The following is an 18,859-nucleotide window of genomic DNA, read 5'->3' on the forward strand; positions in this document are numbered from 1 at the left end:
AATTTATGTACTCTAATGGCTAAATTATAACCTAGTTGTGTAGTGGTATATAGCATGTAGAATTATGTTAGTACCCTGCATCATTAGTAAAATAACAGAATCCCCTTATGGTGTGTTTCCTATAATGTATCCACATAATTAAATGAGGCATCATTATACATACCATACATTTTACAAGTATATAATATATAAATAATATAAAAATTTTACTTATAAAATTTACCAGAGCTCTTTTAATTTTACTTGTGTTCTCAATGCAACATTTGGAATTACTGATAATTTCTATGCTATATTCACTGTTAATATGTTCAAGTATTACTCCTTTGTTAGTATTTTCCCTATACTCTCTACCTATAAAAATTCCCTTTCTCAAAATATTGAGACTGATATTTAGTGAATGAATTCTTACTTTAATTTTGAATTAGTCATTTAATAGTGTAATTTCTAATAGCCTAATTTTTTAGTCTCCCTTATGCTCTTCCCCACCAACTTTTATGAAATTAATTTGATTATATTTAAAAATGCAAATACTTGATCAGCATCACACTCTACCGATTAATGAATTATTACAAGTGGAACATACTATATGACTACTATTTCTATTAAGAAATAGAACATTAATGATGCTACAGAGAACAGCTTCATGTCCTCTTGCTTTCACTATATACTCCAGTCACCCTAGTTGTAACTTCAACTTTTTTGTTTCAACTAGTTATTTTAAAGTATTATTCTTTAAACAAACAAACAAACAAAAAACAAGTGGGACCATTTATTTATTTTATTAATTGTACAAGAAATGAGTAAAATATGTATCTCATTGTGTAGGAAACAAAATCTTACACCAATTATGCCTGAAGCTTTTTTGGTGGAGCAAATATGAGGGTGATTCAGGAGTCATAAAAAAAGAGGGGTAGCTCAAAATGTCAGGGATGGAGCATTAAGTGTTCAATTATGAGAGGTTACCTGAGTTTAAGGATTGGTGGGATGGTTTGAAGAAAAAGAAAGAAAAAAGATTAGGTATGAGTTACTGAAGACAATCTGAGGGAGCTCAGACAGAACAGGTAGAGGACCAGCAGTTTTAAGTTGGATGAGCAGTGCCTGGAGAGGGATAAATTCGAAGTCTTGAAAGAAAATGAGAGTGACATTTCTGGTAAAGCTCTAAGAGCAGGAAGCCAGGTGTGTGGCATACTTGATTGATTACAGCATTATGGTTTTTAGGAATGTCCAAATATGAGGCCACTGGGGTAAGTATCTGGCTGCCAAAATATTCCCTGTCTTTTTCCCCATGGGATCAAACTCTTTTCTCATCTAATACACAGTTAGCAGTTTCTTCATCCTCCTTAGATTCATTCATTTAGTCAGTGGAAGATGGTGGCAGAAGCACTGTATTTTCATGATGAAAACAGCAGTGACAGTAACCTGTTGGAAAATTCAGAATATTTTATTGTCCAAGATTAGAACTGATGACTCATTGAGGTATACCTATGTAGGCAGTATAAAATCAATTTTCCACAAGGCTTGTAATTTCAGTCATTTTTTTTTTGCCATTCTATTTTATGTTCTTCTTCCTGATTGATATGCAATAGTAAATTTGCTTTTTTTGTAAACTTGTCTAAATAGTCATGATTTATACTTTTTTTGTAAATTTACATAATGGTTTAATATTTCCTCTTTAATTAAGTGAATTTAGAAATATTTTGACTGAAACATACTCTTTTGGTATGCCTTCTTTCCTCACAAATATAAACCACTTTCATTCTGTCATCAACTTTTTGCTACATATGTACTTTGTAAGTATTTTCTCTCACTTTATATTTTAGCTTGGATACCTGAGTGTTCCTCATCTACAGTATTAAAAATTGGCCTTCACATACATAAATCCATGAAAATAAACAGGAAAGGGTCTTAAAAATTGAGTAATATAGGTCACTTATATAGTTTCTCTTTTCACAGTATTCAAATAAGTACCATGCACATTCATTGTAAGAGGATGACCAAGGACATGCAGAAAGTATAAATAGAGTATTAGTTGGAATAATCCAAAGCTCCATGTAATTGAAAGGGTTTACAGGGTTTCAAGAAAAAAAATAAGACTTCCACTCTGTACACAGCTCTGTCCTCTGCTCTGCATCTGGAGACAATGTATTATGTCATAATTTAATCTATCATAGTCAGTTTTGTGCATAATTAACCTGTCTTGCTATGTTCTCCTGGATAAATGTTCCCTCTCTTCCTTCATCCACTGTGCATGAAATTTTATTTTTTGTGATTCTGTCAAATACTCTGTGCAAGAATAAAAATAAGCTCAATGGAGGATCTAACATCTACGTTGCTATAATTCTCAGATTCTATGAGGCTTGAATGTTGTAACTTGTTATGACAGCACCATTCCCTCTTGCTCTCTCTCTCTCTCTCTCTCTCTCTCTCTCTCTCTCTCTCTCTGTGTGTGTGTGTGTGTGTGTGTGTGTGTGTGTAGTCTCTCTTTATTCTTTTGAAGGCTGTATTAGTACTATAAGAAGGAAAACATTTGTAACCACAGAAAAAATACTAATAGCCATTAAAAGCAGGAATGATTTTCTTCCAGAGTTTCTGAAGGAGTGTGTCTTTGCTAAAATTTGTTATTAATCCTCTATCCTGATAATAAAAACATCCATAACTATAAAAGAATGAGTTTCTATTATTTTAAGCTGTTATATTTGTGATTATTTCCTTTAGTAGCAATAGGAATCTAGGAATTTTTTGCAAGTTTAATTGACAATGTAACCAAACTGAATCCTCCTAAAGTGGTAGGTATCAAATATAAATACTGGTTGTCCAGGTTGTTTATATATATTTGCAAGTTTAATTGAAAGCTGCCTAGCATATTTTCAGAAACAGAATGAGCTTGGTAAGGCAAATTCTTCAGTATTTCATTTATTTATTTATTTAAAATCTTAGCTGCTGTTTACTGCAGATGTTACTCTATCTTTTATATAACTTCTCATTACTTATTCTTTATAAAATATTTTGTTCAAAAATACTTTTTAATATATTTTATTTTTGCAGTTTTCAAAAGTGTAGGGCTGATTGTGACAAACTTTCTGAAAATGTTTTTATTTTTAAAAATTGGAGGAATTCTTTATTGCTTCTCTCATCTACTTAATTGAGAACAGAAAATTTACAGGTTCATGTTTCTTTCACTTCTTTCACTGAGTGGATGTATTTGCTTCTGTTTGGTGGTCTTGTTTTTTTGTTTGTTTGTTTTGTTTTGTTTTGTTTTGTTTCTTAATTGTAGATTTTTGAGATTCGAACCAACGTTTTTAATATGGTAAAAGTAAGGTATATACCAAGTAGCTTACTTGTGTCTCTTGCTATTTAATTTTGTTTTTTCCCAAAATGAGTTACAACAGAGCTAAAAAAGTAGATATTTTCAAGGTCACCATAAATGAAGTGTGTAAAAATAGAAAAAAAATTAGACAAAATGGAAAAGTCAACAAAACATATGCACTTGGGCTTCTGACTAATGTGGTAGATTTCTCGCTGAATGTTATCTAAAGTGTGCTGTCATTGTGTACATAAAAATTTGAGAGTGAAGACTTAAATTCAGAATGGTCACATAGAAGTCTTTTTCATCTCTAATGTGTGTTAGAGTTTTTACCAGGGGTATTAAAGAATCTCTATACTCCTTATTGGGTAGTGTTTAGTGACTTTGAAACCGTTTATGAATTCACTTTCCTGAAAACTTTAAAATGCTGAGAATAAGTATCTTGTAAAACATAAAACAATCAGTATAAAAGTTCTGTTGTTTAAATGGTATCTCAACCTATAAATAGTGATATTAAAAATCTATACTTAGAAATATGTGCACATAGCAAAGAAAATTTACCAAAAACTACATACCTATTAATATTGCAGCCAAAATGTCACTAATAACATTTTATAATTTCTCAGTATTATCTATTAAATTCTGTATGTGGTGCATTATTGTCAAAGTTTTACCCCACTGCCTAAATTTTGTAATATATTAGAAATCTTCTCTTTTTTTTTTTTTTGGTACCATTGATTGAACCTAGGTACACTTAAGCACTGAGACGAATCCTGTGCTCCCATGCCCTTTTTATATTTTTATTAGAGACAGTGTTTTGCTGAGTGACTTAGAGCCTTGCTAAGTAGCAGAGGCACTATTTGTCCTTATTATCATACTGCATCATCCACCCAAGTCACTGGAAGTATAGGTGTATACCACCATGGCTAACATATATTAGCAACATTAAGATTGACACTTGTTTCTCTTTGTTTTATAATAACCTATGGTTATTTTGTACAAAAATTATGCAATGTATTTTGGGATGTATAATGTGTACATAAACATTTATAGTACTTGCACAAAGGGTACGAGAAAATAAATAGTCTGTGGTAAGGTTTTTATTTTGTATTTAGTAAACTCATATAATATTGGCTCTAATTAAATTGAAATGATAAGATGGGAGTTATAATTTTCTTAGCAACCAGTAAAAATAAAATATAATGTCATTGAAATACTAGGAAAGAATAAGCTGAGTGGAATAATTATTTGTTTAAAATTATTGATGGCCCCACTCATCCTAATTGTCCAAAATAAGAAATAACTCAAATATTCTTGAATGTTGAAATGAACAATTTGTAGTGCATATAAAATACAAAAGCAGTCACCAATAAAAAGGAACACTTTACTAATGCACACATGATTATTGACTCTTACAGCAGCTGTATTTAAATTATATTGCATTATGACAGGCAAAATAAAATTATAGTTTTTATAATACATTACAGTAACATCATTCTGGGGAAAACAAAGTTGCATGTAAAAGAAATTTTTTGGGGGGTGGAGCAATGATGTAAATACTTTGTGCTTAAAAGCAGTGAAGGTTTTTAACATTCTAATTTGTTAAAACTGTATAATGTATTTCTATGACATTCAAGATTTGTACATATGACTTCACTGAAAAATAAATATACAAGGAGGATGGCTGGCCTATGTTGTGAAATGGGTAGAAGCATAAAAAAATAAAAATGGCATACAATACACAGGTATTAAATCTGGGTAACTGGTAAAATATTCACTTTTTTAAGATGCATTTTACATTTATGTAATAAGACATTCCCATGCTAGTTATTAAGAACCTTTTTTCTCTTTGGGATACTAGATGAAAAAACTTATTTAGACTTTACTGAGCAAGGCTGATACAAAATGTGTTTACTTTTGAGTAACTTCTGAATCTTTTCATAAATGCTTTATGTGGTTTTATATGTGCATCATACTTTAATGAAAATTTTAAAAGTTATGTTTCTGAAATAATTATGTTTCTCAGAATACTAGTAACAATTTATGATTTGGTATAAATCTCAAATTGGTTTTCTTTCTATTTAATATTTTATCATTCTCAAGCATTTATTCATGTTCTAACACTTGGACGTAACTTTATTTATTTATTTAATTCAGCAACCATTTGGTAAAGATTATTTTTTATTCACTTTTTCCCACAGTACACAGGATGGAAGTAAGTATCACCAAACACACACACACACACACACACACACACACACACACACACACACACACCAGTGGATATATATATATATATTCATTCATTCACTGGTAAAATATTCACTTTGTGAATATACTTTTTTTCCTTTGAAATGACACCATACTATGTTATGAATGCTGTCATTGAACTTGCAATCCAAAAGCATAAGTTACATTTATTGCTAGGATTATTGGCATGCAGCACAACACATGGCTTAACACATTTTTAAAATAATTTTCTCCAATTAAATTATTTGATAAAATGATGTGGTTCATAATCAAGGCACTTAAAACTGTGCCTGGTGTATTTCCAGTAATTTTTAACTGAGTTGAATTGGCAAAATGAATATCAATGATCCGTGTATGCAAAGGATATCAATAATATAATACAGGCACTCTGGTTTGAATAATTGCCCAATAATAGTCCATATATTTACGGTTTATTTTCAAGGGTGTTTTATTTAGTGGAAACTTTGCAAAAATAAATCATATTTGAAATTGTTTAGTTCATTGTACAGTATGTACTTGAAAAGAATTGTTGATACCTGGTGCTTCTGTTTGCCATGGGCTTCTGTCATAATGTGCTCACTCACCTCAAACATAAAGGAATAACACCAAGCATTTATCAACCATAATCTCCAGAACTTTGATTTAAAAATAAGATTTTTTATTTGTTAGTTGATTATCACAAGTATATTTCATAGCTAAAAAAAAAAAAACCACAAAAACAAAAAATACTGAGAAATTGGGTGGCCAAAGTAATGAGCACATATCTTATATGTCTTTGCAACTCATTCATCAAAAGATGTTAATTTAAAGTAGTAGTTTTTTGTTTTTACTACACATGATAATTTATTTCATATCTTTCAAAGACACACATGCCTGGGTTTCTCTCCAGGGATATGGATTACATTGTTTTAATGCAATATTTATTTATTTTTATTTTTGGAAATTAAGGAGCCCTTTAGGTGACTGTACATTTTAGCCAGAACTAGGAACCATTGGTTTATAGTTGAAATCACATTAGCTCTGTGTGGTTTTCTTGTGTGTTGTGTAGAGTTGCCCACTTCAGCCTTGCATGTGGGGGTATATAGAGAATAGATTTGCCATGTTGAAAAAAATCAAAGAATTATATATATATATATATCTTCAGTTGTTTAGTCAAACTAGTTGTGGAGGAAATATTTTTTTCAGTATACCTATCTTGTTCTCTTGCTTTCATGGTAAGAAACTCTTTAATTAAAAATAATATTTAGGGTTATTCTAGGTTAAAAATTATAAGTAGACTATGAACACCAAAAAAAGAATAAACTAAGTTGAAGATACATTATGTGTTATGCACATTTTTACTATTATTTCATGATGAAAAGTAAAAATGAATCATTTACCTTTAATTTCAAAACATAGTCCAAATAAATTTACCCAAATTATTCCCTACTAAACACACACACACACACACACACACACACACACACACACACACACACACATACACACCCACATGCACAAAAACTTGAATGTTCTAAAAAGTGTTTGAATAGGAAAAAATAGTAAAGGATATGAGGCTTAAAAAATTGTGCTTCTATAACATAGGTGTAATTCTTCAGTTTCTTAATTCTTAGAAAAATTTTTTATGATTTTTTTTGTGCTGAGAATTACACCCAGGGTCTTTTGCATTCAATTGAACTATATCAAGAGCCCTAGAAAAGTTTCATGATTATTGTGACCTGGGGAAAATCTGAATTCTTGAGGCAGGCTGTTGTGATTCTAAGTTTAAAACTTGAATAACCTTTTAGTACCTGTGGCATTGTAAAGTTTTATTAATTTAGAATAAACATAAAACTTATTCTCTGAAAGAAAAGAAAAAAAGCATAAAATGCAAAAATATCTCCAGTTCCATATCCTTTCCTGTATCCCAGCAATTGGCAGTATTCTTTTATAACTGTCCTTATGAAGAGGCAGTATCTCTTTGCCAATATGTGAATTTAAAAATAGCTATTATATTACACCAAGTAGAAGAGAGAGAATATGCAAATGTACTGGTATTGTGCTTAGATCTAAAGTGTCTTGAATTCTTCCTGTTTTTGTCTTTGTAAACCTCATCATCTTAAGAAGAAGAAGCTCATATTAAGCTTATGAAGGAGAAGAGGTTATGTGGATGAGAATGAAAAGACCAGAGTGGACAGCCATCTCTCTTCCAGAAACAGGGTAACCATGTCAAGTAGCTGAGCTTACACTTGTAAAGTATCTGCTGAAATCAGAATAGCCCAGATAAACCCAGTCCAAATTTGGCTTGCTCATTAACTGCTCATTTGAATCATGAATTAGTTGGCTGGTAGTTTGTGATACTTAACAGCTTTGTAATACTTAATAGCTTAAATACATTTAATAGAAACAGAAAGCCAGAATTTACACATGCTAATTTCAAGTTAACTGCATAGATTTAGGCTTGGAAGAAGCACTGAATTTATTTTTCTTGATTTAATGTTGAAAGTCCTATAAAATTATATTGAGTAATGCCAAAATTCATGTAGACATGAAAATGTTATTAGTACATTAACTCACAGCATACTCTGCAACAAATATAAACCAGACAACCATAGCTGGATTACTAGGATGAAGGCCCAATGAGAAAACAAACCAAAAAAAATTGATCTTTTTGTTCACAACTAAATTTCAGTTTCAAGGTTTTGACAGATATCAAGACATGAGAATACTTTTCCCTGGATTTTTATCATCCTTTGTTTTCTGTCTAATATATGAAAAGGCTACTGACCTTAACAGTTTTCAGTTTGGAAGAATGGCCTGCCTTAGGCAACTCTCACCTTATAGCACACTCCTGGGTCTAAAAATACCATTTCTTTCTCATTTGGTTTAAAGGAGAAATATTGTTAAAGAAGACATATTTCCTCACCTCTGATAAGAAAGAAGGGTTTTAGTCATTCAATTATCTGCAGTCCAGGGAATCACAGCATATCAGATATACACTTGTGATGTGACAGCCATTTGCCACATGTGGCTAATGAGTTCTTGGAATGTGGTTGATCTTCATTGAGAAGTATTAGAAGTGGAAAGAAGTGTGAGATTTGAAAAAATTAATGAAAAATACATAAAGTTAGCAAACAATTTTCATTGTTTCTATATTGGAATGATAAAATTATGAATATTTGGGTTAAAATATAAAAAAAATTACTTGGAAATTATAATCATGATTTTATTATATAATGTAATGTTTAATTATTTTATAACTTAAATTATTATAAAGTACCAATTATTTGTAATAACCTATAAGTTATAAGAATTTATAGGAATTTTTTTATACATTCTTATAATTATTTATTTTTTTTGTTTTCCTTACAAACCCTAAAAGTTCAGTTACACATATATTTATCATTTTATTTCTTCCAACTATGATGCTGTAGAAGATTGTCTACTTTTTATAAAATCTAGTTGCTTCAAAATTTCTGAACATGAGCTGGGCATGTTGTTGAATACCTGTAATGCTGGTGCATCAGGATACTAAAGAAAGTTAATCATAAGCTTAAGGACAGCCTCAAACACTTAGTGAGATTCTGGCAAAAAAATAAATAAATAAATAAATTTTGAAAACAACTGGAGATGTTCCTCAGTAATGCATCCCTGGGGTCTATCTCTGGAACAAAAACAAACAAACAAAAAGCCTTATTTAGCCAGAGTATGAAGGTTATGAAATCCAAAAATGTAAAGTAATTCTCGCTCTATTATTTGCATTTGTGAATCAGTCATTGGTATTACTGTCATTGATAATTGATATAAAATTATATTCAACATTAAATACTTATGTCCCCTTTTATGGCCAGTATTCTTGCACATAGAAAGCTCTGTCTGAGAAGGAGTATAATTAACATTTTGTTATTTTTGGGTCCTACAGCCTGAATTGAAATTATTCACCTTGCACTCAGAGGCATAGGGGTCCAAGCATGGTATTTTTTCTATTCAGGTCAAAATTATAAAAATAAAAATTATTGAGGTGATAATTATTGAATCAGAGGAAAAAACAAAGAATAGAGGTAAGGCTTCAAAATCTGGGAAACAATTTATCTCTGTCTCAGGCAAATCTCTTGATACACCTCCAGGTTTTTGGATGCATGAATGGCTCTGTAATGGACCCTTTCCTTCTGACTTTCAGGGTCTAGAGTATTTAAAAATAAGAAGTCTTCAGGGCTGGGCATTATAAAATAAAAACAAATGGGCTGAGTAAAAGTATTCAAAACTAATTGTGAGAACTGCACTTTCCTGAGGTCACCTTTGTAATATTTTAACCCTACTCTAAATTTGATAGACCTCAATATACTGCCATGTCTGTCCCATGGGGTTGACAGTCAGGATTCTACTTTTTGTCCTCTGTATGGTGACCTCTGTCTGGCCTGAAACCAGCTCTGTACTTTCTTACCTACACCCCTTCAGAGTGGTTGTTAAATACAGGATCAGGACATGAGAATTTTGACTCATATAAATAATTCATATTTGAGAGGAGTTGTGGTCCAAGGAGTTTTAATTTTCTCTTTTTTTATCAGGGGGCACCCACTTTTTTAAATGCATCTTCCAATGTAGGCAAGCATGATTTTCCTAAATGCCATATTTTCTCTGCTGTATATTATGAAGTATTGTTCCCTGGAACATTTCCAATTACACAGAGTTTTAATTCATCTTTTCTCTTAGCTTTGTATGGAATTTTAAAAAGTGAGTGTGTGTGTGTGTGTGTGCATTTGTGTGGTTGTACTTTTACATGAGAGGAACGTGTGGTTATAACTTGAAACTCTTTATAAAGTATCTGTACCTAATGTCAGGTGTGAAGATGCAACTTCATAATCTCAGCATTTTAATAGGCTGAAGTGAGAGAATTAATATATTGAGAATAAAAAATATAAAGGAGAGGTGAATGTTTCTCAGTGTGTAGGCACTGCTGAATTTAATCCTTGATATTAAAATAAAAAAAATCTTTAAACTTTTGTTTATTTGTCTTTCGTAAGCATAGACAGCAAGTTTAGGTGCCCCTTAAGAAAGTTTAGAATATGATGTCTCTTCAGTATCTGCCATGTCTTTGAGTGGCTCTGGGGTAAAAATTACATGAAGCTGACTGAAGGTCTCATCAGGTTCCATGTTTGTTGAATTACCTAGAGAATGCTAACCTGTGTGTAATCCTCTCTTCTTACAGAGCAGCTTTTGGTCAGAGAATGGAACACCTTGTTGGACTAGCTGGATACTCTAGATACTCTAGAGATTGCAGGAATATCCTTTATAGGTTTCATCTAAATACTTCAGATATTGGAATATTAATATTATTTTCCCCAAATGTTAGGTTCAGCTCCCCAGAAACACATTACTGCTCAGATCTATTGATTCTGTAACTGAAAAGAAAGGGAAATTTGATTTTTATCCTCCTTTTTCTTTCTCATGCAGGGAAGATTGAGTATAAGGGGCCAGAATTTGAAATGAGAATAAGCTGTAGCAAGAATTTAGAAAAAACAACATCCTAGTGTTTTTGTGCACACGTCTTCAAGGAAAAACTCAGTATATGCTAATTGGAAGACATAATGTAATACCTCAAGTTTGGGGTGGTAACTAAATATTTAAATAAATAGGATGGTGGATTTAGCATGTCTCACTTAGTCTAATATTTTTATTACCTATAAAATGCAATTTATCACTAATATTTGAAAGATTAAGAAAAGTTGCCAAAGAGAAAATATACAGGCAAATTCCAAATAAAATTATATTCAAACTAAGGTAATTTTTTGAGCCTGAAAAAGAACATCATTGAAGGTTAAGTAAGATCTTAGTTGTATCTGTGGCTATAATTTTCTTTGCTGTGGAGCTATTTCTAGAATGTCAGATTGGAAAAAATTAAGAGATAGGTAATAAGTAGATTTTGTTTTTCTAAATCTACTTTGCAATACTTCAAATTCATCAAATATAAGATATGGATGCATCCAAAATCTTAGGCTGTCAAATTTTTCTTTTTAGAAGAAATAGCAAATAAATAAGGTGAAATAAAAATGGACCAAAGAAAGTTAGAGCATTCATATTTTTCTGGGCATATTGTAACATGCCAGAAATCACAACAACCTGGAGGTTGAAGAAGAAAGATCAAAGCTGAAGCTTAGTGTAGCAACTTAGTGAGAGACTGTCTCAAAAAATAAAAATAAAAGGCCTAGAATATATCTTAGTTGTAGAACACCCCTGTACCAAAAAAAATCAAAATTCCAAATGAAGTATCCTTTTCCCTGAAGCCAATGAATACTTAGGAGTTTTAAGAAAATTCTGTGTATGTTGGTTTGGGCTGCCATGAGATGGCTCAGTATTCTAAGGGTTTCATATAAAGGAAATTATCTAAAGAATACCAACCTGTTTTTTTTTTAAACAAATATTTTGTTCTTACCACTGAATGTAAAAGTGTTCAATTAAATATTATTTTATGTAAAACAATGGGAATATTCAGAATGAGTATCTGAATCAGCATATTTAAAATAGTTAGGATCTTCTAAATCACATTGGGAAAGGGCTCTTCTATGGCACTACATAAAAATTGGAGGTAATATCTTCAACCACTTATTTCTTAAAATGGCCTATATAGTGTCCCATTTTTCTCTGACTTTTTTTATATTCTATGCAAGGTTTCAATTGTCAACTTCCATATTTATATAATTTATCTCAAGCTGGTATACATAACTGTGTTTTTTTTTATCAGAATAAATTACTTGAGTGAGTAAATGTAGAGTCCCCTAATTTATAGGAAATTGATTATAAATATGAATATCGTTCTATTCTGGGGCTTGAAACTGGTACTTCATTTAGTAAAACTTGATAGGAGTGAACACCAAACTTTTGGGATCTGTACTAGATGGTATCAGAACTGAATTATTGGACTACTAGTTGTTGAAATATTGGTTGTTGAGCAAATTTACACATTTGGTATCAAAAGTGGTTGCAGAGTCAGGAACACTGGCACAAACCTGTAATTATAGTGATGTGGAAAGATAAGGTAGTAAGAAAGTAAATATGATTCAAGACTCAGTAATTCAGAGACCCTAAGCAACATTGTAAGCCCATTTATCACAATAAAAAAAACAAAACTTCTTGAAATGCATTTCAGGGGTAGAGTGCCCCTGGATTAAATCTCTAAATTAAAAAAAAAAAAACATGCTGTTTCAGAAAAAAGACATCACAGATCAGAATGTTAAACTAACTTCATGTATGTGTTTGTTCACTAGTGATAATTGAGACCCTGGTAAAAGGAGTATTTCCAAGCTGTCAGAGAGGCATTTAGGGTACAAGAACCATTCAGAATTTTTTTCTTAACTGCTTATTATTCTCTCACTTTCTACTTTGAAATGAGCCAAGTGAGGCTAGAGTTTCACAGTGAGAGTGGTTTTACAAATCTGGGAATGGTAAACCTGATATGTCTGTTTCCTTATGAACTGAGAGAGTAACAGTCTATTCACTTAATTTGCTTTTTTATTTTTATATTTTGTTATAACTTTGTGCCATGTGATTCAAGTTCACCCAAGTACCTAAGTGTTTTGTAATAGTTTGATAGTTAAAAATTTTATTCTTTTGTATTAGAAGTGAGTTGTGATTTTGTAAAAGTAATTCTTTTAAATACAGTATAGATTTATGTTATATTTAAATAATGAGAAGATAGACAACTTTGGTGATAAACATTCAAATAATTATGTGGACTGTTGAAAGTTTTGGTGTGTCTTTAGTGATCTCTTATGTCTTCTATATACTAAGGTGACCACTGTCATATGAGTATAGTTATTACTTACAATTTTGCTATGCATATTTCAAGTATCATTGATTTGTTTCATTGTGCTTCTTTTGAATATTCAATAACTAATTGCAACTATTATTTATCCTTTGGAATTTTGTTGGATTTTTTCCCACTTTTTTTGCTTCATTGATTTTCTTTACATGTGCTGCTCCCTGGGTTTTATTATAACAAAATTATCCACCAATTTTACTTCTTAAATTAAATTATTTAGGCTGAGGATATAGCTCAGTTGGTAGAGTGCTTGCCTTTCATGCAAAAGACCTTGGGATCAATCCCAGGCACCACAAAAAACGTATCTTATTGAATGGTTGATATCACTACCATTTGTGAAACCCACCTCTTTTAACTCTCATTAAAATTTGTATGAAATTAAATACTATGTCATTAATCTTATGATTTATGTATTATGTATTTCTTCATTTTTATTTCAGGAACCATTGACATTAAGGGATGTGGTCATTGAATTTTCTGAAGAGGAATGGAAATTCCTGGACCCTTCTCAGCAGACTTTATATGGAGATGTGATGTTAGAGATCTATAAAAACCTACTCTTTATTGGTAAGCCTAAATTTCATTCAGAATTTTTAATTCAAAACCAATATTTATTTTTCTAACTTTATACAGTATCTTATGATAGATTTTATTCTGCATTAAAAAGTTTGTTTCTTGCTTTTAGTACAAAGATTGGGAATTTGTTTATGTAGAAAAGAAAATATTAAAGATTTTTTTTTCTTTTTATGTTTAACTTATCTTTTCTAAGTAGTGCTCACAATGTAGAGAATGAAAATGGTTTCAAAGTATTTTAGAGTTTTTGTCTAGAAAAAAAATGTTTAAGAAAATAATTTTGTAGACTCTTATAGGATATTTTCTCTTTCTTTTTTTTCCTAATAAGGGTAACATTAAAAAGACTTCTTTAGTTTCCAAGAAAATAACAAAACGTGACATATTACATCAAAAAATATTGATGTCTCTATGTAATCTTTGGTCACCATTTGATCTCCAATGAAATAACCTTGGGATTTGAAGAGAAAAGTGAAAGTAGACATATCAAATTGGGTAGAAATCAATGAAGCAAAGATTACAGATAAAAGGTCCAAAATTAAAGAGGAATTCACATTTAAAAATGTTAATTGATAAGCTAAAATCTGACAGAAAATATTTTTTCAAGCCTAGGTTTGTTTCAGTTGCAATCATTAAAGAGCATTTCATTCTCTCCATTTACCATGCATATCAATTATTTAAGCTCCTTTGCTACTTCTTGTTCTTCAGTGATCTCCCTACATTTAAATTAACAAAATATTGTAGGAAAATCAAAAGAAGAGGGGCTGGGGATGTGGCTTAAGTGGTAGCATGATTTCCAGCAGCCTGGGTTTGATCCTCAGCACCACATACAACAAAGATGTTGTGTCTGCCGAAAAAAAATATTAAAATTCTCTCCCTCTCCCTCTCCCTCTCCCTCTCCTCCCCCTCTCCTCCCCTCTCTCCCTCTCTACCTCTCTCTCTCTCTCCCCCTCTCCCTCTCTCCATCTCTCCCTTTCTCTTCCTCTCCCTCTCTCCCTCTCCCTGTCTCTCTTAAAAAAAAATAAAATCAAAAGAAGACACAGACAAGAGACAGGAAATGTGACATAGTACAGAGAGGCCAAACTGCCAAGCTTTATTTATATCAACAGGTTAATTTAGGTCATTGGCATCACTAGTACATACTGTTTATTTTATTACTAGGCAAGTTACAAACTTAGCAACATTATGCAGCTTATTTCTCAGTTATATACTACGTTGCAAAGTGCAGTGTTAGGAGTTTTGTGTAGCTCTCAAGAAAGTCCATTTTATAAACTTACTGTTTTGTGGACAGGTTTAGGCTCAGTGAAACATTGTGCTTGTAAAAAACAGAGTTTCTTTATTCCAAGAAGTTGTGTGCCAGAGATTATGTTTGAGGCTGATAACATTCTAGTGCAGAACCTTTTCAAGCATGGCACTGCCATAGCAGCTTGACATTGCACATGTATTTAATTACTTGACTAGTTCCTAGGGAAAATTGCAGGGAATTCTAAGGCAGGGAAACAAAGTACTGTTACCCTTGGGAGTTTTCTCACCAGAGGAATGCTTCTCTGCATATTTCCACAGTCAGAATCCCTACAAATTATTCCACAATGACTGTGAGGATATGCATAACCTGGCATTTATTTGCATTTGGGGGGTCCCTAGAAAATCTGCTCATTTCCAAATATCTCTAGGTTAAACCATTGTAAGATATTAATATTACAGGAGAGTTTCTTTAATATAATTTAAATATTTATTTATTCAAATTTTTCTCATCAGAACTTTATATGAATGCTTATATTGAATATTCTGTGAAGTTTTTCTGCCATGTAATGAATAGCAGTATTTCACAATACCTGCTCCTAGTGGTTATGTAAGTATAGCTGATCAATGTGGTTCAAAGAAGAATTTTCAGGGCTAGGGCTGTAGTTTAGTGGCAGAAGGCTTGCCTCACACATGTGAGGCATTGTGTTTTATCTTTAGCACTACCTAAAAATAAATGAATAAAATAAATGCATTCTATCCATCTATAGCTACAAAAAAATTAAAGGAAAGATTTCTATTATAATACAGAAAATTCATACTGGAGAAAAGCCATACAAATGTGAAGAATGTGGCAAATCTTTTAATACAAAATCAAACCTTATTCGACACCAGAAAATTCATACTGGAGAAAAGCCATACAAATGTAAATCATGTGAAAAAGCTTTTAATCGAAAATCACACCTGACTGAACACCAGAGACTTCATACTGGAGAAAAGCCATACAAATGTAAAGAATGTGGCAAAGCTTTTAATAAAAAATCACACCTTACTGAACACCAGAGACTTCATACTGGAGAAAAGCCATACAAATGTAAAGAATGTGGCAACACTTTTAATCAAAAATCAAAACTTACTCAACACCAGAGACTTCATACTGGAGAAATGCCATACAAATGTGAAGAATGTGGCAAAGCCTTTAATCAAAAATCACAACTTACTAGACACCAGAAAATTCATACTGGAGAAAAGCCATATAAAAGTAAAGCATGTGAAAAAGCTTTTAATAACAAATCACACCTGACTGAACCCCAGAGACTTTATACTGGAGAAAAGCCATACAAATGCAATGAATGTGGCAAAGCTTTTAATACAAAATCATGCCTTACTCAACACCAGAGACTTCATACAGGAGAAAAGCCATACAAATGTAAAGAATGTGGCAAAGCTTTTAATTGAAAATCTTGCCTTACTCAACACCAGAGAATTCATACTGGAGAAAATCCATACAAATGTAAACAATGTGGCAAAGCTTTTAATCGAAAGTCACAACTTATTCAACACCAGAGAGTTCATACTGGAGAAATGGCATACAAATTTGAAGAAAAATGGCAACGTTTTAAATAAAAAATCATGCCTTAATCAACACCAGAGAATCCATACTGGAGAAAATCCATAGAAATATAAAGAATGTGGCAAAGCTTTTAATCAAAAAATCACACCTTACTCGACACCAGAGACTTCATAGTGGAGAAATGGAATACAAATGTAAAGAATGTGGCAAAGCTTTGAATCAAAAATCATGCCTTACTCAATACCAGAGAATTGATACTAGGGAGAAACCATACAAATATCTATAATGTAGCAAAGCTTCTAATTGAAGGTCACTCCTTAGTCAACACCAGAGACTTCTTATGGGAGAAAAGCCATACAAATTTGGAGAATGTGGCAAAGCCTAATCAAATATAACTTATTTGACACAAGAGAATTAATACTAGGAAAAGTCCATACAAGTTTAAAGAATGTGGCAAAGCTCTTTATCAAAGATCACACATTTCTCAACACCAGAAAATTCATGCTGGGGAGAAACTATACAAATGCAAAGAATGTGGCAAAGCTATTCTATTAGGAAAAGTATTGTTGTTCACCAAATATTCATACTGGATAAGAGCCATGTAAGTGTTAAGAATGGGGCATATTTTAAGTATGCTTCAAGTGTTAACAAGAAACAGATCATTCCTACTTGCAACAATTCTCACAAATGCATAGACTTAAAAGTCATTTCCTGTAAGATCAAACCTCATTGGTCACCAGAAACTTCATACTGGGAAGAACAATTACAATTGCCCAGAAATAGCTCTGTAGCATTGACTCCATAAAATTGCAACCCTTGCCCAAATGGCCATTACTCATTAGCCCATGGAAGTGGGCAGGAAGCATGATTGGATGCTTCACCTTCTTTCCTTCTGTGGACCTCTCTAGGTTCAATTGTCCTTTCCTCAGTTTCTCTGTATTGATTGAAATCAAATTATCTTTTTTTTCAAAAGCTATATCTGGACTTACAGGCCTATTTGTACCAAACCAACACATTAATAAAAAAAACCTTATGCCTGAAGTCTATGGTCACATCAATTTATTCCCCATAATCTCAGCTGGACAGCATGGTCCTATGTCGATGTCTTATTTTATTTATTTAATTTTGTTTTGGTTGTATACCGAGGATTGAATTCAGGGACATTCAACCCCTAAGCCACATCCCAGCCCTATTTTGTATTTATTTAGAGACACAATTTCACTGAGTTGCTTAGGGTCTCACTTTTACTACTAAGATTGGATTTAAACTTGTGATTATCCTGCTTCAGGCTCATTCACTGCTTGGATACAAGGCATGCATCCCTGCACCCAGAAATCAATGTCTTTTGCTTTGTAGTTAGTTAAAAAATTTTACTCAGGATTTTATGTCCATAAAAAGATGGTTTTGTCACACTTCAGGCATCAGATTCTGGCTTTTGAAATGTCCTGCATGAAACATCTTAGCTTTCTACATCAAATGCAGAGATCACAAATTTGAAACCAGGTGGCTGAGAAACAAAGATATTGAACAGTAAAATGCAACATATGTTGTGGTTAAATCCACACATGTAGTGGGTATGAATGCTCACACTAAATAGACATCAAGAGGCCTGTCCATGACCCCTGAGGATCCTGAGCCTCCAGGGAGTCTGCAAAAATGAGAAAGAAGCACACTACATTTTCCCACCCCTAGACATACTATAGCTTTTACTAGACAGACCAGGGAAAGCACTGTGTGTCTTTGTAGCAAAGTGTGGCTCTGCTTGCATATATATGACATCTGTTTTAGAGAACACTGAGACAGTACCTGATAAAACATAGTTGCCCTTTTTCCTCTTAATAGAAAACCACAGCCCTGCAAATTTTTTAAATCAATAATTTTGTTACAGTTGAAAAATAATAATAATGGTTAAAAATGGTGTCAATGAAAAGCATTTGAACTAGTGAGTCCATCCTTCCAGTAATACTTACAAGGATACAGCTCTGTCACTCAGAAAAAAGTCTGTCCCAAGCCACACAGTGAAAGCTCAGAAAGTTACATCTTTTCCTGGACCCATCCTTGGCTCTTCAAATTGCTTCTTCCAAGTAAATGATATTTTTAACAGTTAATAAAGTATGAGAAA

General features: G+C 32.2%; 1 long non-coding RNA gene across 2 annotated transcripts in view; it reads left to right on the forward strand.

Annotated features, from left to right (window-relative positions):
* Positions 1 to 18,859, forward strand: part of LOC144375119 (uncharacterized) — an 88,098-nt gene that overhangs the window by 41,435 nt on the left and 27,804 nt on the right. For both annotated transcript variants that reach the window (XR_013434558.1, XR_013434559.1), the window contains exon 3: positions 13,793 to 13,919. This is a non-coding gene — a long non-coding RNA (uncharacterized LOC144375119). The remainder of the gene's footprint in view (positions 1 to 13,792; positions 13,920 to 18,859) is intronic.

The sequence above is a fragment of the Ictidomys tridecemlineatus genome, chromosome 2 (genome assembly GCF_052094955.1).
Source record: "Ictidomys tridecemlineatus isolate mIctTri1 chromosome 2, mIctTri1.hap1, whole genome shotgun sequence".
Taxonomy (NCBI): domain Eukaryota; kingdom Metazoa; phylum Chordata; class Mammalia; order Rodentia; family Sciuridae; genus Ictidomys; species Ictidomys tridecemlineatus.